Genomic DNA, 16,618 nt, shown 5'->3' with positions numbered 1-16,618 from the left:
GTGGTCTCCACTGCAGGTCTGTCTCCAAACCCAGGGCCAGCATGGTGACTCTGCTCCCCCTGTCTATTCTGGAAGGTCTAGGTGTCCTCCATGGCCCTTCCACCATTGTTTTTTTGGGAAAACTCCGCAGATGGAATGGGCCTGAGAACAGGAGAGCTGGATGCCAGAAGCCACAGCCCAGTGTGTGGCTCCTGGGAGGGGCATCTCCTCTCCGTGGGCTCTGATCTAACCTCCCCTCTCCCCCACCCCCACCCCTCTCCTCCTGCATTTCCTGATTGATCCCTGGATAATGGTCCATACCAGGAATGACCTGGGAGAGATTTTATGAGTCTTTAAGTGGAAAAAAAAGAAAGAAATCTTTAGACAAGTTACTGAAAGTAACTTCCAGCTTTACCGGGAAAGTCCTCATTCCAATGTTTAAGGCTAGTTGACAGGGTGTCAAATTGCTTAACCACTCACATCTGAGCAAGTGCTACCTCTCTCTCCAGCTCCCCGCAGCATCCACCTGTGGCAACTTGGCCAAAAGAAGGCAAGAAAGCTCTTTCCCCTGGCCAGCACCAGCGTGGCTTTGGAGTCAGTGGAGGCTGAGAGAAAGGGCCCCGCCCTGAGGTTTGGGGGGCCTCCAGCCACAGCCAGAGGAGTGGGGGTTTTCAGAGTGGCCCAGCAGGGAAACCAGGCAAGGCCACCTGGCCCAAGTCTTCCCTGCCCAGAGAGCCCCATGAACTGCTTTGGGCCACACTCCCCGTTTGGACCCCCTGCAAAAAGGTACCACGGGAGCCACACCTGAGAAGGCAGAAGGACAGCCCTTTAGCCTGGGGTCCCTGCAGGTGTGTCCTGTGAGACCTGTGGCCACATAAGTTCCTTGTCTCTCCAGGTCACTGAAGGGACTGTGCTGGGCATCTTGGTGGTCAGGGACATGGGAACACCTCTAAACTCAGAAGAAGGACAGAGAGACTCTTCCTGGAAGCAAGGATTCCAGGGAGCCACCTTGCCCAGAACTGGAGGACTGTGTCCTGAGTAGACCCCTGGGAGGCAATGTGGGGCTGTGGGGTCCTCTTCTGAGAAGGGAGCAGGTGAGTTTTCCGGGGGTGGGGTCCTGCTTTGTCCAGACATGTCCTTGTGTAAGACTCATTTACAAACACCTCCAAGTCCACCTAGGGGTGGCCCCAGAGGTGGGGATAGAGGAGGAGAGTGAAGGGTGCAGACTTAGGGCCCCCCGAGCCACCCACCCAGGGAGCCAAGGGTCAGTGGGAACATCTTGGGAGTCTAGTGCAGGGGTGGAGGACGAGCACTAAGAACATGCCAAGTCATGCAATAAAGTGACCTGTGACCACGAGACACAGGTGGCCATACACCAAAAGAGGAAGATAGAAATTTAGACCCAGGATCTGAGAACCTTGAGAGGGGCTGGAGGGTCCCAGGAACCCTCAGGAACAGCTCTTCTAGGGGCACAGACATCCCAATACACACATTTCTCATGGAAGCTTTTTGGGGTGCAGAGTGAGTTACCAGGATCCTGAACTTAGTATGGAATCCCACCCCCTTGTTCATCACGGTTCCTGGCAATAAATTGCTGTCATTTGTCCCTGGACATGCACAGGGGAGCTGACTGCTGTGGGGGTCACTGCAGGACTAGAATCTTATGGTGTGTGCTCTGTGACCACAGAAACCCAGGGGGATTTCTCAACGGGAGAACCTGGAGACCATGCCTGCAAGGACCACCCTCATGGGATGGCCAAGGAGCTCGTGGTACCCAGGTCACCAAGTGACGAAGTTGTGAGGTTGCCTGGGGTATCCTGGGGGCATGTAGATTTCTGTGGTCAGCACGTGGGCCCAGCACTGCGGGATGGTCTGCACAAAGAGGGGCCTGCCCTCCTGATGATGGCTCTTAACACCTGCAGGGAAACTGCTCTCAGGGCTCCTGGAGGTCCATATTGAGAGTGTCCTGCCAGCCTTGTGGGGTCACCTTCCCCTGATACAGAAGCAGACCTCTCTCCCTTGAGGCCCAGGGGACACCTGGCTCAGGTCCCACCTGTGTGCCCTGGACACGCAGAGCCCCAGAGCTCTGGCACAGCCTGGGGTGTGGTCGTGTCCGGGCAAGAAAGGCCCTGGGAAGGGGCTCATTCAAGGGCAGAGGCCACTCTGCAGGGATGCTGGACCTTGCAGCAATGCACTGCTTCAGTACTCCCTTGGGTTGGGTTTCCAAGCTGTGGGATGGAAGGGCCTCTCCTTCCTGCGGTGCAGTCGGGGGAACTAGATCCATCGTCAAGGTCAGCCCTGAAAATGGAGGCTACGCTACCTCCATTCCTGGAAAGAAAATCAGTCCCCTCCAGTCCAGGTGATTCAGAAAGTCATTCAGCAATGTTCGGGGCCCCCACTTTAGGCTTTGAATTAGAGCTGAGCGGCTTAGGAGGCCAGATCCCTGTCCGTGGCTCCAGGAGCAGGCTTTCTGCTGGGGGACAGGATCCTCACATACACCTGTGTCTTTGTGGGACACCCCCCTCTGACAAGCTGGGAGGCAGGGTGCGGTTGTGGGAAATCGTGTTTACATGAGCAGAGGGCCACCATGTGGTGGCGGCACAGGAGACTGTGAGAATGAGTCCCACAGCCTTTCTGGAATCAAAAAACTGGCAAATGTGAAAAAGTGCATAATTTGTTTTATTGAACAGGCTGCTTATGTACGTTTGGAGGACCAGGTTCAAGGACTCAGCATCCCTCCAGGACAATAGCCTCAAGAGAAGAACAGACAGAGCAGGAGGAGATCTGGGGTTTCTCCCAGGAATGAGGTGGAACAGGGATTTCTGCAGATTTGCAAGGAGTCCCCGACCACTGAGCATGGGGTTACAGCCCCACGAGACCCCTGTCATGTATGGCTTGGGCTCTGGCTCTGGCCTGCTCATGTATTCTTCCAGCAGAGTTCCAGAAACTCAGAGGGTGGACTTAGAGGGGCTGCGTTTGGAACCTAGTGAGGAGGTGGAGGGTCCTTTATATTGAGTCCCTTCATCCTAATCACCGTAGCTGAAGCCCAACACCCCCCAGTCCCCCATGGTTGCCGTGGAGGGAGAACAAGCCTGGCAGGCGACCTAGGGGTCCCACAACTGTGTCCTTCCCTTGTCTTCGTTCCCTTTCACCCCGGAAGGTGTGATTGTCTCGTGTCATGGTGGCCTCCACAATGTCCCTCCCAGTAATCTCTCTTCTCCATCAGGTGGGGTTCCCAACCCCGCTCAGCCTTCCCTGCATGGATGCTGAAGGACCAGGCCCACCTGAAGTTCTGAGCTTGAGCAGTAAGGTGGAAACAAAGAAACCAATGGAAACAAAGAAGCAAGTGATTGTGGCAAAGCTCCCCACCACAGAGAAGCTGCCCTGAGTGGAAGGGAGAGTGTGGGCATGCCCGTTTGTTTCCTGTCTCCCAGTGCTCTTAGCTTTCTTATTGCCTACCTGCATGGTTACAACAAAATGATCTGCAAAACTGAAAATATTTACTCTCTCGCTTTTACAGAAAAGGCTGGCCAGCCTCTGGTCCGGTACCAGGCAAGAGATTGGAGTTCCTTTCCAGTTTGGAAACATCTTGGCAGGCCCAGGTTTGCAAAGGTCTTTAAGAATAGTTACGGAGTTTTGCTTTTAAACTTTTTTACGGCTGTATATACTTGTGAGATGTGGTTGTGATGTATAATTCTGAGCCGGGATTTTCTCAAACTGTTTCTCACTTCTTATACCAGACATTCCTAAATTCCAAGTGGAACTGCATATTAAGGAAGCCATGGAATTTAGCAAAAGGATACAGATCTCATTTCCTTTTAAGCATCGATGTACCTCCATCATGGCAGTATTTGTTATGTGTTATTGATAGGGGAACTAAGTAGTAAACAGATTAATAGAAAATAGGGGATTTTATGTACACAGGTTCATCTTTTCAACGTTGTTTGTAATATTTGCAGTTTAAGATGACCATTCCTGAGAAACAGGCAGCCTCTTAGAATGAAATAGCATTTCCTCTGAAATATAATTAATTTTTATTTTGTAGACAGCAGGAAGGGTAATAACACATCACACATTTGGGGACGTCAAAGAGAAAATGTAACTTTCTGGGAGCTCACTCCCCCGCCTCCCCCTGCCCTTTTTACTGTCCCATTCTCCCTGGAAGGCTCTTTCTTATCTTCTGCTCATGGCTCCAGTAACTCTTTCTTCCTCCTTGTTCCTCAGCTGGTAACGTTAGTTTTATACTTTGAACAAGCAAACAAGCCAACAGAAGAGAAATTTCACAAGCAACTCCCAGCACATGCGCTCACCTTCTGATGTCTGTGACCTCACTCTCGGTGCCCCACTGCTTATTAAAATTGGCATCGAAAGCCAGTTCCTCCAAAAGTCCCCGAGGCCCCATCCCTCCCATCTTCTCTGGGTTGTCACTCCCAAAACCATCCTCTCTTTCACTGCCTCATCTATTTTGTTGTCCTGCTAGTTGGCACCATCAGTATATAAACGTCCATCCTCTTAAACAAACAGCACTCCTTGACCCTAATTCACCCCCACCAATTGCCACCCTGTGTCTTTGCAGCAAATCTTTAAGGAGTTGTTTAAACTCACTGTCTGCATCTTCTCTTGAGCCATCCCCTTTTACACCCACTCTGGCTTTTCGCCTGATCCCTCGCTCTATGGAAACTGCCCTGTCAAGGCCATCAGTGACCCCATGTTGCTAAATATAGTGGTCAATTTTGACTCCTCATCATGCTTGGCCCCTCGGCAGCATTTGACCCAGCTCTTCCATCCCTCCTACCCCGTGTTCCTGCTTCATTCAACCTCCAGCCCATTGCTCTGTCTGTTTCTGCTTTTGGCCTGCTGGCTGGTCCTTTGCCAATGTCTCCTGTTTTTTCCAAACATATACTGTGGGTGTTCCCCAGGGTGGGTTCCTGGGCCTCTCCTCTCTCTCTCTGCTATTCCTTTGGTGGAAGCAACCCAGCCTTGGAAATTGGCATGCCATCAATTTCTCGATTTCTCCAAAATTCCCTGATTTCCCCTTTCCATCTGAGCCTTTATCCCTGAGACTCACATCACATTCTTTTCCTTTCATTCATCTTGCTTTCTCATTCATACATATGTTCTACTATGTAATTACTTTTCCAAATTTTGAATCAGTACATATATATCATGTAAAATGCTCAAATATGTATTATTTCCACTAAGATGCTAATTCTACCTTAGAACATTTCTGCACTTCTGTATTTATGTGAATAAAGCGAATAGTATTTCTACAAGCCTCATAGTTAAACACTGTGTTAGTTTGGGGCTATTATGTAACATGAAATAATGGTACATCAACATAGTCGTTTTTCATTTATTTTTATGTAACACCGAGATGAGGTTTTTGCCCTGAAGACTGGTTTTATTGAAATTTTACCTACGTTACGGACAGTCAGTTTATGTGAAAGCCCTCGTTTCTCCCCTTTTTTGATATATGTTCCATTTGGCTATATATAACATATACCTTGGCATGAAACAAAATTCCCAAATCATTCACATAATACAATTAATATGTTTAAATTATATTTTTTAAATGTTAAAAAGAAAAAGAAAACAGATTCCTCTACCTATTAGGCACTTCTGTGGCAATATGTAATACACCCCTTAACCATGACATTGAAGAACTGAGCTGATACCAGCCCCTTTCCACCTGCTCAGCCCCACCTTTTCCCATCCCCTTTCCCATCCGGAGAGGACATTCCTCCCATTGTCCAGGCCCAGATGTTGGAACCATGTCCTTTCTCTCTCTTTCTTTTACACTCACAGACAGCAAATCCAGCTTGTTAGAAAATTCTGGATATTCTGTCTTAATTAAATACCTGCTCTCTGCTCCCCGCCCTCCTAAGAGCCACCTTCAGCCCTTCGTGGATACCAATAGCCTCCTGTTTCCATCTTTGCTTTCCTACAATCTCTCATCCACACAGAGTCAGAGGGAGCCTGTAAAAACATACATTGGGGTGGTGGGTGTAGCTCAGTGGTAGGCCGCATGCTTAGCATGCTTGAGATCCTGGGTTCAATCACCAGCACATTCATTAAAATAAATAAATTACCTCCCCCCAAAAGACACAAACACAAAAGCATAAGTTGGACTACATCACCCCTCCCCTCAAAACTCACTAAACGGGTCACCATGTCATTAGGAGCCAAAGTCGTCACAAAGGCCTCAGGACCCGGCGTGTTCTGCCTCTCCGCCCACACTCTCCCCCTCACTCTGGGGGCCTCTGGCTCCGGCTCTTCCTTCTTCCTCCGGATCTATTCTGCTTCAAGTTCATTACTCCGTGAGATCTGCCAGGATCGCCTTATTCCCTCCTGCCTGCCTCCCACCCCACCGCCATCACCCGAGTTTGCTCATATCACTCTTTTTTAAAAATTTTTCCAAACTCTTGCTACCCCAACATGCTGCCTGTTTCCTCTGCTAAAATTCTGAGCCCCCAGTGATGGGGAGTCATGTCTATTTTGTTGACTGATAAAGCCCGAGAGCCTTGGGAACGGTCTAGTTAGGAGATTCCCGTACGTAGTAGGAGCTTATACAAATTTGCTGAATGAATGTAGGTGCCCTGGTCCAATCCGATGGAGCACTTCTGTGACGTGCTCAAAGAATAACTCTCCTTTCCACCTGAGAGCGGGTGACAACTTCCTTGGTGATTAAAGGCAAGAATTTTTTGCTTTATGCTGTTAACCTTAGGCGGGGAGACTGGGGAATCTTCATATATATTTTTAAATTTGGTTCACTCTGCAGTTGGTCTTTGGTCTCTGTATAATTTTGAGAAACTCTTTATGAGTGATCATTCTTTGATCAGATTGAACAGGTTCCAGGGGGAAGGACCAAGCCTGTCCCATCAGCCTTCCTATGTGTCATGTCCTGGGACCCAGTGGATGCTCAGCATGTAAGTGAACCGACAGGAGTGAGTGAAGAGATGGGAGCATCTCATTATTGTGGCGGCTCTCTGTCCAATGCCTTGAGATTTGGGGAAGGGTTTACGAGTGCAGAAGGGAGAGGTCAGGTCCTCTGTGCTTTTCCTGAGTGCCCTGGCCTTACCCATTCCCCCAGCCCCCTCTGGGCAGCCAAGCCAAGGAGCTGGGCCACCAGGGGTTGTGCTGATCAATAAATCCTCCTTCACCCCAAGTCCGGGGGTAGGTACACATGGTTGTAGACACTGGAGTCAGGTCCTTGGAGGAATTCCTCACTGAACTATGTTTTGGACCTTTTATTTTTCTCTAGAACCTCCAGCTGAAGAAGATTGTCTTAGACACATGAAAGTTGAGGACACCTTCTGTCCCCTCGCAACCCAGGTGGGGCTGGGAGTCTGCTGTTTCTATAGCCGGTGGGCTCGAGTTGATTTGGGCATCCCTGTGCCTGAATTCCTGCAGTACACTCGGTGGTAAGGATGGGGGTGCCTGGCAGGGAGGGAAGCGGGTCGGGAGACTGTACAGCTGGGCTGATGTTAACCTGGGGTGAGCGGGAGCCTGCTGATGCATGGCATCTCGGGGCAGGGAACTCTCCACACTCAAGAGGGGTTCCCACTCCCGCAGGGGCCCTTTGATCAGGGTGCTGGGCTGTCAGAGGACCACAGGGGTCCCAGTGAGGATTAGGGTGCCTTCAGGCAATGGGAAGTGTGGGGTCCAGCGGCAATTGAATTAACTGTGCACCCAAACCCAGCCCCCACCTCTTTCAGCCTGTTTCCTAATCTGCAAAACTGGAATGTTTTTAAACATCTCACGGGGTCGTTGATGGGCTGGGACAGACTGGACAGTCAGGAGCTGGAATTCCTCTGTCCCCTGATTGTTTGCCTTCTTTCTGACTCTTTGCTCTCACAAGCTCAGTCTATCTGTCTCTCGCTCTTTCACTTCTAACTTTCTCTCATGCTCTGGTTTCATTTGATTTCCAACCACCGCCCCTCCCCTCCGCCAATCCCCAGATGAGTGAACTTGATTTCTATGTGTCAGTTCCAAATTCCCAGGAAAGATGCTCTGTCACCCTCTGGATCTGTTGTCCAACCCATGAGTTGTGGCCAGAGGAGCGAGTCCCTCTGGGACCAGCAGATAGTCTCTGCCCAGCCCCCAGCCACCACTGTGGGAGCACATAGCTCTCCGTGGAGGAAGTACTGGCTGTGACCTTGTGTCACTAAGTGTGAATTTATGTCTTCTCTTGAACCACCTTCATCCTCCTAAACAAAGATGAAAATTAAACACTCCCGGGATTTGTGTCATGGAACACTCAGGGTGGGGGCTAATGGGGCTGGAATTTCTGCTGTATTTAAGGGGCTACAGTGAATCCCCAACGAGAGCCTGCAAAGGGAACAGCACCGGCCCCACCCGGCACTTAGGGCGCTGAGTCTGCATGACGTTGAGCCAGGCTTCTGACCACAGCTCAGGGGTCTGTTCTGACCAGTTAGCCTTTGAAACCAACCAGCTTTGGATTCCTCAATCCCACCCTGAGGTTTTACCTGAACCATCAGCTTCTGTATCTCTGAAGACAGATGCTGAGGGCCCTTCACGTAAGCCGTTCGCACAGCCCTGTTCAAGCCTTTGTGCTGCACGGTCTGCCCGGCGAGCTGACCGAGGTTGGTATTTTACTGATGTTAGAAGTAGTCTGGTTTCCCGATGTACTGTTTCACTGAACAAGCAACAGAAGCCACTTCTCGCTGATAAAAGCAGAAAAGGGACATAATGAAAAGATACTCGGAGGGTGTGTGGAGTGGCCAGGACCGGAGCCAACCAAGGAGCTGTAGGAGGTGTTAGGGAGCCCCAGGCACCAGGCTGGGAGGGGTGCTACCGGGCCCTCTGCCACCCCAGAAGGGACCCCCCTCCACCCGACCCTCCACCTCACTCACTGCAGGTTCATGTCCCGGCAGGGCCAGGTCACACTGAAGCCACCAGCACACACCTCAGTGGGGCAGCTGGCCCCGTGTGAGCTGCGGGCGTGCCTGGTGTGGGGAGAGGCCCAGTTAGAGGAAGGCGGTTCCCCTACTGTTCCGAGTTAAGGTGCAAGTCAGTGCCCGTCACTCAGGAGAGCCAGGCTGGACGGACCTCATTGTGGTGACTAGGCTGTCTGAGTTCACTTATTACTTTCTATGTTTGAAGGCCCTGGAGGGAGAAAAAGTGAAGGTTCTAGTACTTATTTTGTGTTTCCCACGTACCAGGTGTGGTAAACAAGCCACTTCAGACAAGGCCCGGAGCAACCACGTAAATAGGCCACGGAGCAAGTCGTGCAGTCAGGCCTCTGTGGTCCCGAAACCCGTGTCCCCATCGGCTCCATAGTTACCAGTGGAAACTAGGTGGATTTATGAGACTGTGTGCTCCTGTGGGGGCTGGGATATGTGTGTTTAAGTCCACATCTTCAGAAACTCGGCTAGAACCACAGCCACTGATTGCACAGTGGCAGAGGAAGGGAGGATTCCAGCCTCTGGTCCAGCTCGTGTGCAGCTCAGAAGTTCTTCCTCCTGTCCTGAAAATAACACCAGATCTGAGGGAGCTGCAAACCCACTGCTCTTCTTAGATCCCAGAAAACTGAGGGGGAAAGATGCTCCCAACCCAGAGAGGTTGCAAAGGGAACAGCGGGCAGGCTTGGAGAGACACAGCTCCCAAGGCAGAACCTGCTTTTGTAAGAACCCTGGGGGCAGGTAGATTTAACAGGTCCCTGAGGCCAGCAGGAGGCTCAGTGTGGGGAAATCAGAGTGTGACAACTCCAGGGGGCCAGTCAGAGGGGCCCCATGCTCTTTTACATGTATTTTACATCCAGGACCGTGTCCTGTTCTCAGAATGAAGGTCAGAGGATAACTCCTCATTCTTCCTGCCTGGAAAGGAGAAAATAACTGTATTGAAATACACCCAGAACATTCCGTTTCATTGGGGGAAGTTGTTTTTTGTTTGTTTGTTTTTTTAATGAGAAATAATTTTACCAGAGCCTAACCAACCTGGGAGAAGGGAAATCCCTTCTGTGTCACCCAAATTGGGGTGGGGGGAAAGAGACACACTTGTGGAGGTCACAGCTCAGGGCACAGGCTCAATAAGAACTAATCACAGGACTGCAGATGCCCTGCTCTGTCCCGCTCCCCCAACACCTTACCTCCATGTCAGTAGGGCCCGTGTGTAATAACAGGAGTAAAACTAAAAGAAGTAAATGTCTCAGGAGTGTCTAGGGAAAACCCAAAGACAGCGGGGAGATGAAAACAAGGACACACAGGCTGTTTTAGCCTCTCACACCAATAGCTGTAGCAAACTACACACAGCCCAGCCCCAGTAGATAAACAGACAACCTCACAGAAGAAATTATTTATTTTGGTTCTCTTACCCAGTGCATTCCATGGTGCATCCTCGCCTAGAATTGAGTGGAAGCAAGTCCATCTCAGAAGGGACATAACTGAAGAGGGATGGCTTCCCAGACTCTGAGGAGCAGAGAGAGCACCAGCCTGGGTTAGAGAAACGTGAGGGGTGGGGTAGGGTGTGGGCTGCCTTCTTCCCCAAATAAGGAACCTTCCTGAGGCCAGCACAGTAGGAGGGGGGGCCATGGGGTGGAAGCAGCCAGGCTTCATCCTGAGAACTGATGGGATGCCTCAAAGGGACAATTCAGGTGCCCAAACTGGGCCCTGAGTGTGGGAGCCAGTCGGTCTGACTCAGAGCCCAGGACTGAGGTGGGCGCACAGCAGGCCGGTCTTACTTGGCCGGATCCATTTCACTTCTCCGAAGCCCTGTGTAAAACATGAAGCGTGGACTGCCTGGTGAGCACAGCTCTGCCCTCAAGACCGGTTTCAACTCCTCTCTTCCCAGAGAACAGCATCTCTGAACCCATCCTGGGTGACCTCACAGAGATCACCCTAGTGGCCCAGGCTAGTGACCGGGAACATGTACCTTCCTGCAGGCAACCCCTGACGTCCACTGATGCATCATGTACTGGCAAAGAGTGAGTCCCTGTGCATTGGTCTAACAGCAGAGACTCTGCCAAAGGCCCAACAGGTGGTGTGTGGGACATGCAGGGGTGCAGGAGTGTAAGCAGTGCAAAAGTGTAACTGGTGACAGGGGTGCAGGGGCTGTGGAGGGCGCAGGCATTTCAGGGGATGTGGGGGTGGAGGGATGCAGAATTGCAGAGTGTAGCAGGGGTTCAGAGGTGCAGGGAGTGTAGGGATGCAGGGAGGTGCTCAGGGACGTGGCCAGGATTAGAAGGCAAGTGCATATCCTTGCCGTCAGCCTGACCCCGGGAGGCTATTGCAATGCTTTGGGGCGGCGGCGGCGGCGGTGGCGGTTGGGAGGCTGCCCGGGCAAGCCGGTCGATTTCTTCTCTTCCCTGCAGCCTGGCCTGGGGTGGGGCTTGGCCGCCGGAGATTCGCCAGATGTTGGACTCCAGGTAAGCCTGCTCCTGGGAGGTGGGGCGGTTAGGTCAGCGGGCGGCGGCAGCCGCAGAGGGGCGGAGCGGGGCTACCCCTGGCGAACGGGTGGAATAGCTGCCATTTCCCGGCTGCTGGGCCTGGGAGCGGCCTCTGCTTCCCCAGGTCGCCGGACACTCCTGTCCCACTCAGCTTGCTGAGTGCGGAGTGGGGGCGGGGCCGTTAAGGTGCGGGGCCCACGGGGGGAGGGGGGCTGCCGCGGGGGAGCCGGTCAATTCGCTCCGCTCTCCCCAGCGGCGGAGCGAGGGGCGGCTTCTGCTGCCCTAGAGGCGGGACGCGGTTCTCCAGATGAGCTTGCTCCTGGGAGGCGGCGGCGGAGGCGGCAGGGGCAGGGGATGTGTTCCAGGGAGCTGCTCCATTTCTTCTCTCCCCCGTGGCCTGGCTTGGGGGCGACCTCTGCCGCCGGAGATTTGCCTGAGGTCCGACTCCAGGTGAGCTTGCTCCTGGGAGATGGGTGCGGTGCGGTCAGGGGGCTGGTAAGGTGGTGGCTGCGGGCATAGGGAGGCTGCCCCGGAGGATCTTGTGGATTAGCTCCATGTCTGCACCGCGTGGCCTGAAGGCGGCCTCTGCTGCTCCAGGTCCCGGGACACCCCTGTCCCACTTTGCCTGCTGGGGGCGGGAGGCAGGGTAGTCAGGGTGCAGGGGTGGCGGTGGTCGGCGGCCTGCAGCGGGGGAGCGGCCCATTTGCTCCCATCTTCCCCGCGTCTTGCCCTGGGGGCTGTCGCTGTTGCCCTGTGTTACGAGACCCGTGTATCCTAGTCGGCCTGACCCCGGGAGTTGGACTTGGTACTTTGGGGGTGGTGGCAGCAGCGGCAGGTTTTCCCATGGAGCTTGTCCATTTGCTCCCACTTCCCCTCATGGTTTGCCCTGGGGACGGTCCCTGTTGTCCCAAGTTCGCCGGACGTCCATCTCCAGGTCAGCCTGCTCCCGAGAGGAGGCCACTGTGAGGTCATGGGCAAGAGTGGTGGCTGCTGCGGGGGTAGGGGCTGCCTTGGGGAGCTGGTGGATTGGCTCCCGTCTTCCCGATGGCCTGGTGTGGGAGTGGCCTCTCCTGCCCCAGATCACCAGACGCACCTGTCCCAATCAGCCTGCTTGGGGAGGGGCGCCCTGGGCGGTGACTTTAAGGTGCGGGGGTGGCGATGGCGGAGGTAGAAGACCTGCAGCGCAGGGCCTGTCAATTTGCTCTCGTCTTCCCCACGACCAATCCTGGGGGCGTCCTCTGCTGCCCAAGAAGCCGGATGCCCGTCTCCAGGTCAGCTTGCTCCTGGGAGACGGGCCCGATGAGGTCGAGGGGCAGAAGCAGTTGCGACGGCCTGCTGCCCCGCCTAATGGGGCCACTTCTTCTCCTCTCCCCTGACCTGGCCTGGGGACGTCCTCTCCAGCGCAAGATTCGCCTGACACCCCACACCCGGTCTGATTGCTCCTGGGAGGTGGGCGCAGTGAGATCAGGAGGTGGAGAGGACAGGGGGCTGCCCCTGGACAGCTGGAGGATAAGCACCAATCTCTCTGGAGGCCTGACGTGGGGGCGGCCTCTGCTGCCCCTCGTTCCCAGGTCACACTTCTTCAGGTCATATTTCCCCGGGGTTGCAGTAGGGTGCGGGGGCCGCGGGGTGTTGGCGGGGGTATGGAGCCTGCTGCTTGGGAGCAGGGGGTTTAGCTCCCATCTTTTCCGCAGCTTGGCCTGAGGGCAGCCTCTCTTGCTCCAGGTCGCAAAGCAGTTTCCCTGACAGCTTAGCCACCAGAGGTGGGCAGGATGGGCTGAGAGCACTGAGGCAGCCGCCAAGGCAGCGACGGAGGGGGCTGTCCCTGGTCAGCTGATCAATTTGTTCCCATCTCAACATTTGTTGCCCCAGTTTCGCAGAACGCCCTTGTCCAGTTTATTCTTCTCCAGGGAGGTGGACGCAGTGCATGCAGCCCGAGGTCTGGGCTCTCCCTTGGGAGGGGCAGAAATCTCTTGTTCTCCTTTGTCTTTATTCTTCAGCGAAGTGGTTACTGGACGCAATTCTTAATTCTGAGAAAGTGTATCCTGTGTTACGGAAGAGCTGCTGGACAGTGAGTTTTCTGGGTGGATTTTCATATCAGCTGATGTCCCAGGCAGGCAGGAAAGCTATTACTCAGAGCTTCTTAGTCTGGGGTTGGTGATGGCCCCGCCATCCTCATCATGCTTTTTAAAAATATGTTACTCCCCTCTTTTTCCTAGGTGACATTTTAGGTTATTGGGTCTCAGATTGCTGGCACACTCATCCCTGTTCTCAAACATTTTTAAACTTGGGTGAAGTGATAAGTAGGGGAAGATGATTTACTGAAAGGTAAGACTACTTAAATTCGCATTAAAGCTACATTCTGTCAATCTTTCTCAAATGATTTTTCTCTGATTCTAAATCCACGACCTAGTGAATGTTGTACTCCTGTGTAAATCATTGATCTTCACATCACATTTCTTGAGTGGTCAACGAGATTTGTTAATTAGATTATTCCTGAAAGGAAAAGTTCAGGCTTTTCAGAATTCCTTGTCTGATGTCACCCAGGCAGTCACAGTAGAAGACAGAGCTGATATAAAAATCCCTCAGCTGCCTGAACTGCAAAGCTTCTGGGATTACTGATCCCTGAAATGCAGGTGACTCTTGATGATAATCTGGGGGATGGTTTATATAATCAGATTCTTCCAGTCCTATAAATGGGTTCCGTGGCCCCAGCACTGGGAGAACTGGTCATAGGGGCCATATCGTGAGGGGTGGGATGGGAAGACAATGTGTAAGAGCTGGAATCACTGAGATTCCACACTCGCTAAACACAGACTCCAGAGCCTAATTGTTGTCAGGTTCTGTTCTGGATTTGAGAGTGTGTTCATACATGATTCTTGCCCTTCTGGAGTCACTGCCTGGATGGAAGTAACCTTTACATAGATCTGTGGAGGATGACATTTAAGTAGATGGGCTGTTATGGTTCTCAGTGTGCCCAGGCTTGCTCTTCCAGGCACTCGTGGGACTAACGAGAGTCATGTTATTCACTCATTCACTGATTTATTACCCTTGAATTGATCACTCTTCTGAAAGTAGGTATCAGGAAGCTGAGTTTTGTCCCCTGTCCTATCACTGATTGTATCTGTCAGTCGGGCGCCCTGCGTATGCATTGTGAAATGGTGGTATTTCGTGCCCAATGGGGCAGCACTGTCAGTTCTGAGAATCAGGGGAGACACGTGGGTAGGACAGCACCCTGACACACATGGCACCCCCCACCCCGTGAGACAGAATTGTCGATGCTCAGGTGACCCGATGTAGACCACGGTGCTAAACCTGAGCATGTTTAGTGATCCTGGTGGCTATGAAAATACAGACTACCAGTCTCTACCTCTGGAGACTCTGAGGGTGTGCACCCCAGAATACTGCATTTTAAGAAGCACTTTAACGAATCCTGATGAAGAGATCTGAGTGTCCCACGGAGAAACACTGGTGTACGAGACACCAATATTGAGGATTCTCAGGGAACGATGTCTTTTCAGGTTGGTCCAAGGGCCCTCACTTTAGACTTTTGCCTTAGGTTTAATTGTATGTGTTCAGAAGTGATGTCTTTCACTTCCAGTGCATGTCAGTATGCTCTGTGCAGGGATTTACTCTCAGCAGATGGCAAAAACTGATTCTTCAGGTCACCGAGCTAAAGTGTGAACGATATTTTATTTTTGGTTTTCTTTATAGCAATGCAGAGTCTCCCGAGAAGAGATTCAGACTGAACAGCTTTGTGTCAGACTTTGGAAGATGGCTGCTGCCCAAGGTGTTCTCTGGCAGTGCAATCACGAATCTAGGTCCCTCTTCCACTGCTACATCAATGGAGTGGACCACTTGGACAAGGCCAAAGCTGGTATCCCTACCATAGCCCTTTACAGTGATATTCCGCTCCAGGAAGCCATCAGAAGCAGTAGGTGGCCAGAGGAGGAGCCGAACAGACTCATGAAATGTGACATCCCCAGCTTTATCAACACGGACCTGAACTCTTCCTTTGTGGAAAATGATTTCCTGATTTTGTAACTACCGATTGTTCTAGAAAATAAGCCAGTTGCCCAGAACTCACACAAAGACTTGAATTGAGAAACGTGCTTTGTCAGGTATCTTTCTGAAGATGTGAAGTCTGTCTTTGTATGGCAGGAAGTCCCCTTTCACAAAACTGAATGTGTTTGTGTCTGAGAGAGGGAAATGGAGACAGAAAGACGAAGAAGCAGAAGAGAGCCCCCTCAGAAGAGAGCTAGTTAAGGTGAGTTTTTGTGCCTTTAAAAAACATTTGGGGTTTTAGGGGGAACAAAGTATTTACACTGTCTTATTCTCCTCGTTGGAAACCTTGGCCCCGTCGTCAGAGTCAGCGGCCTTGAACGGGGGTTTCACGCTGCGTTTCATCTGGCGCTGCCACTTCCACGCTCTGCCTTTAGCACGTTGCTTTGCCTGTCAGGGTTGCCACCCTTTTAACTGTAAGGTGAGGAGTCTGGAGTGGATGATCCACCCCAACTCTGCTGTTTTGCAAATTTCTGATTTCGTATTCAGATGAGGCTGGGATACACCTAGAGCAGTATAAACCAGGCCCTACCTCCTGCCTATTGCTGGGGCATCCCTCAGGCCTGTGCCTTCTACTTAATCCTTTACTGAGCCCAGCTTTTGTCAGGAGCCCAAGTGCCTACCGGGATGGCAGGGGACTTGTCTTTCGTGGTCACGGTGGCCAAGAATTCTATTGGTTGTTCTGAAACAACTCTTCCGAGATCCTCCACCCACCCCTGCTCAAACCTAATGACAGCCCTACGGTTCCTTTCCTAGGAGGAGGATCAATCCATGGTGCATTTTATGACAATCCTGTCCCCAGGAATGCACGGAAGTTTATCAGCTGAGTGAGGGGAGGTGCCTCTGTGTCCCTGTATCTCTGTCTGCTCACAGTTCGCGGCCACCGGCTACTGAACAAGAAAAGTGCTATTCACCATGTTGTGTGTTTTCCAAATGTGTAGGTGATGGTCTTGTGGCTCGTGCGTGGGCTTTGATTTGGGATGGTGAAGGGCTTATAAATACCTCATCAACATGTATTCGAGGTGGCCTGTTGCCACACAGATTTGATTCATGAAGGCATCAAGCCTGCACACTGGTTTGGAAACAACTTGGTTTTGATCATTCACACTGCATGCATGACTCGCTGCTAATCTCTGGGTGTTTTTTTCATTTCAGATTTATTCACCCCGTGTC

At 52.1% G+C, this 16,618-nt stretch overlaps 1 long non-coding RNA gene across 1 annotated transcript; it reads left to right on the top strand.

Moving 5' to 3' along the window:
• Positions 1 to 11,633: 11,633 nt before the first annotated feature.
• Positions 11,634 to 15,210, top strand: LOC140694527 (uncharacterized). Its single transcript, XR_012070143.1, has 3 exons — positions 11,634 to 11,833; positions 13,603 to 13,711; positions 15,098 to 15,210. It is a non-coding gene; the product is annotated as an uncharacterized lncRNA (long non-coding RNA).
• The last annotated feature ends 1,408 nt before the right edge of the window (positions 15,211 to 16,618 follow it).

This window comes from Vicugna pacos, unplaced genomic scaffold (genome assembly GCF_048564905.1).
Source record: "Vicugna pacos unplaced genomic scaffold, VicPac4 scaffold_21, whole genome shotgun sequence".
NCBI classification, from domain to species: domain Eukaryota; kingdom Metazoa; phylum Chordata; class Mammalia; order Artiodactyla; family Camelidae; genus Vicugna; species Vicugna pacos.
Note: the sequence above shows the minus strand (reverse complement) of the source record. Positions and strands in the feature narration are given on the sequence as shown.